Source organism: Bidens hawaiensis, unplaced genomic scaffold (assembly GCF_021521415.1).
Source record: "Bidens hawaiensis isolate Kalapana, Puna unplaced genomic scaffold, B.hawaiensis_p1.1 tig00005681_1, whole genome shotgun sequence".
Lineage (NCBI taxonomy): Eukaryota > Viridiplantae > Streptophyta > Magnoliopsida > Asterales > Asteraceae > Bidens > Bidens hawaiensis.
This window is the reverse complement of record NW_027491371.1, coordinates 1,373,828-1,377,654: the sequence shown is the minus strand read 5'-3', so window position 1 is coordinate 1,377,654 and position 3,827 is coordinate 1,373,828. Positions and strand designations below refer to the sequence as shown.

The 3,827-nt window shown below is 33.9% G+C and overlaps 2 long non-coding RNA genes across 3 annotated transcripts; both read left to right on the top strand.

Annotated features, from left to right (window-relative positions):
- Positions 1 to 867: 867 nt before the first annotated feature.
- On the top strand, positions 868 to 2,253 carry LOC143630537 (uncharacterized). The gene is made up of 3 exons (XR_013153186.1): positions 868 to 958; positions 1,063 to 1,117; positions 2,012 to 2,253. It is a non-coding gene; the product is annotated as an uncharacterized LOC143630537 (long non-coding RNA).
- Positions 2,254 to 2,262: 9 nt separating this feature from the next.
- Positions 2,263 to 3,587, top strand: LOC143630538 (uncharacterized). 2 transcript variants are annotated; one of them, XR_013153188.1, is made up of 4 exons: positions 2,263 to 2,404; positions 2,477 to 2,733; positions 2,844 to 2,924; positions 3,017 to 3,587. It is a non-coding gene; the product is annotated as an uncharacterized LOC143630538 (long non-coding RNA). The 2 variants fall into 2 exon arrangements; XR_013153187.1 differs by having other exon boundaries at positions 2,263 to 2,733.
- Positions 3,588 to 3,827: the final 240 nt, after the last annotated feature.

The window sequence follows — 3,827 nt, the reverse complement described above, 5'->3', positions numbered from 1 at the left end:
AAATTCAACAGAAATTGTATCTTGCTTACAAATAAACTATATTTTTTTACAATCCAACTAATAGCAAGTTTTATAGGAGTTATGCCAACCAAGGTTACCGTTGTATAACAATACCATCAAAAGTCGTGATGTTACACAAATAGATATGTAGAAATAAAATTAACATGTACTTTTAATGTAACCCATTTGTGTAGTAGACTAGTTTTTTTTTCTTTTTAGGAAGGCCAATAATATAAAAAAAAACAAAAGAGGGACAACTCACAAGGACGAAGAATTCCAAGATTACATGAAATAAAGGAACCAACCAACTGACAACTAACAACCAAACCATCAGCTCATAAAGAAAAATTAACGAAATTAAAACAGCTCCGCTTTTCCCATTCTAGTCCCAATCTCTTGTTCTGTTGGTTCACCCAAAGAAAATACATAGACTTGATATCGGTTATAACTTTAGCAATTGAGAAGACTTTGTTGTTAAAAATAATATTGTTCCTAATTATCCAAATCATCCAACATATTATCTCCGCTTCCTGATTATCTTTATTGTATTTTCAAGAATGAACAGTTTCAAATATACATTAATAGATAGATATGTAGAAATCAACAAATGAGAGTAAAGGGAGGGGCTAGAAGGAAAAACGAATGGGAATATTTTACAATTAAATACAAAGATATCATATATTTTTTACAGTTAAATGCAACTTTTTTATTAAATGCACATATATCATATCATTTTTACAATTAAATGCATATATATATATATATATCATATCTTTATAGCGTAACTCCATTATAAAACCCTACTGTGTTATTCTCATCGCCAAGCAATATTTCTAACAGACAGCCGTCAGACAACCTATATCAATTTTCTTTGTCATCCTACTCTACTCTATTATCTTTATCCATGTTTGATGAAAACAAGCCTCCCGATGATCTCCCAAAGTCAACGACTCATGTGGTATTTGATTTTACATTATTTTTTATTCAATTTTCTTTTTATCTTGTTTACAGCTAGTGTCGTTGTGATTAGCTAACTTAATTAGAATCGGTATAATTTTGCAGAGCATTGAAGAACGATCGGTGGTTGTTAATGGGATTTCAGAAGACATGTGGTCAGGTAACTATTAATAATTAAACTCTTTACTCTTCACTTAGATCAACTTCAAATAAGGTTTTCTTAATTTAAAATTTGAAGATAAAAATGAAATTAAGGATATAGAAATCATTAATATTGAGTCTAAAATTTGAAGGTGATGTTTGGGATTGATATGATTTTTATCTGCATGTATAATTTTTAGGTAAAATTGATCATGACTCTTATCTGCGTTTTTAGTTTTAATTGTCTAAAATTCAAAGGCGATGTTATTGGTCGCAGAAGGTAACACAGTTAAAGGATAGCCGATTGAGTGTATGATTTGCGATGTGTTATAGAGGAACCTTCTTTCACATGACTCTTGATCTTAATCTTCGTATATTCAGATATCAGGCGTATATTACTCTCATTATAACTGTAATTCCAACCAAGTCCTAAATCTTTTGCCACAATTATCCAAAGATTCTTCTCAGTAACTTTTCTTCAAACCCCCCCCCCCCACCCCACCAAAAAAAAAATCTCTTTGCACAACCAAATAAAGATCCAGTACTTCTATCTTTGCATTCTCGTCGTGTGTGGTGGTATAGGTCTATGTGATTGAGCCATTAGATAATCATACAGAACCTTAAAAGGTCTATGTACTTGTGCCCAAACTCGGAAGCATCAATCAGATTTAATAGGGTTATGCAGCTATGCAGACCTTAAAAGAGTTAAGTTCGATGGCATGAGTTATGGCTTCATTCAAATCAAATTCTTTATGTTCAAGACTTAAGTTTTAAATTAGTGATCCAGTTGTGCTTTCCCTTTTATTAAGTCTATATAGCCAACACACTGCAAGCAATAGATATATATATAGGCATGTTCTGTGAAGCCCGTTTGATCAAGTGCATAAAGAGTTAACATTTGCTTTTTGTGCAGGCTGGGAGTTGATAATCCCCTTGAAAATGGGGTTGGATCCAGCCCCAACGCTGGAACAACGGGAATATATTCTCGTACCAGAAGTGGCGCCAATGACTTGGGCCCTGCGATCAGCTTCTCTGGCAAAAGCTTCTGCCATTTGATGCAATCCTGGCTTCGTGCATATGTGCAGCCATGTAAAAATGCAGCATGCATCATCTGCTAAGGCCAAATCACATGCTTTATTCAAATCAACACTTAAACAGCTGCGATCAGCTTCTCTGGCAAAAGCTTCTGCCATTTGATGCAATCCTGGCTTCGTGCATATGTGCGGCCATGTAAAAATGCAGCATGCATCATCTGCTAAGGCCAAATCACATGCTTTATTCAAATCAACACTTAAACAGCTGGAAGGTGATGTAACATTTTTTGTTGTTAAAATTTTATCAGGAGCACTTTGTGTTTAATATTTCATCTACCCTGCAGAACTTGGACCTTCATTCTTATTGAATTTGTTCAACGATGGTTTCACAATTGGAGATACCGAGGAGGTAAGCAATGCAATCAAAATGCAGCCTCTTGTTTGGAGATTAATATATTACAGTTTAGCTTTTAAGCTCACACAGAGTACACACACATTCCTCAACAAAGTTTTGTGAACATTTGTTACATTTTTGCAGATCTTTCATGATGTTCCAGAGAACTTAATTCCATACTGCATTGATACGGACTTAATTTTGACGGTTAGTACTTCAATAATTACAAGTTTAATCAATCAATATCCATAGTAATATTTCTATATCGCGATTGGATTTTACATTAACGGGGTTAAATTTTATGTACCTTTGTACAGGATGTCGAGTGTGGGCGTTTACCCACTGGCATTTTACAACACATGCAATTAAAGTAGGTAAATGGAACGGGTCTTTTTGAGGTGAGTGAAATGAACTTATCTGAAAAGGTACTATTGTTTGTTATGTGACTGTAAATGAGCTGATCTGAAACCTTTTTTGTTTATTGGTTTAGACATGCGGTTACTCAAAGAAATCCTGTGGATAGCGCTAGTTTTGTGACATCCGGATATACAACGAATCTGATAAGTACCCATCTCAATGAAGTGCAAACGATGCCGATCAAGTTAAAGTTCAGCTAGTAAAGTTAGGTTTCAAATGTAATTATTATCAGTAGTAAGGTTACCATATATGTAATTTATTTAAATTGTATTGATCTAGTTTAATAAGAAATCTATTGATCAATTCCACATCTTCCAATCCTGTTTTTATGGTTTTGCAATTATCATTTTATACCAATTCTTGGTCATGAGTTCCAGCCCTTTTGAAACCAACACTTTTCGGTTCAACCTGTGACCCAGCCTTGTTTTCTTAGTTTTCTTTCGTGAACAATCCCTTCTTATATACTTCTATTTGCTCATAGGCCTATAACCCAACTTGCAATCATCTGCGGCCTATTCAGATCTAATCTGCCCTTTAATGTCAACGTACCAATTGCTTCTTTTGTCTTTGTGGAAAGTGGAAGATGTTGAATATTGAACTGATTGCCAAAAATTTACTTAACAAGCAATTTAATGAACAAGATTCGTATTCAAAGATTTAATACAAATCATAAACACATAACAGTTTTTCTGTTGTTCTTCTAATTAACCGTAACAACATTTAAATAGGAATTGGCTTGATGATCAAATATAACCAACAGAATCATCATCTTAAATTCCTTTCGCCATCACACCATACCTTAACCGACTAAAACTAAACACACTTGGGATTTGGTTTACAACTAGCCCATAACATTGTTTGACCCATTACATGTATAAAGTTTG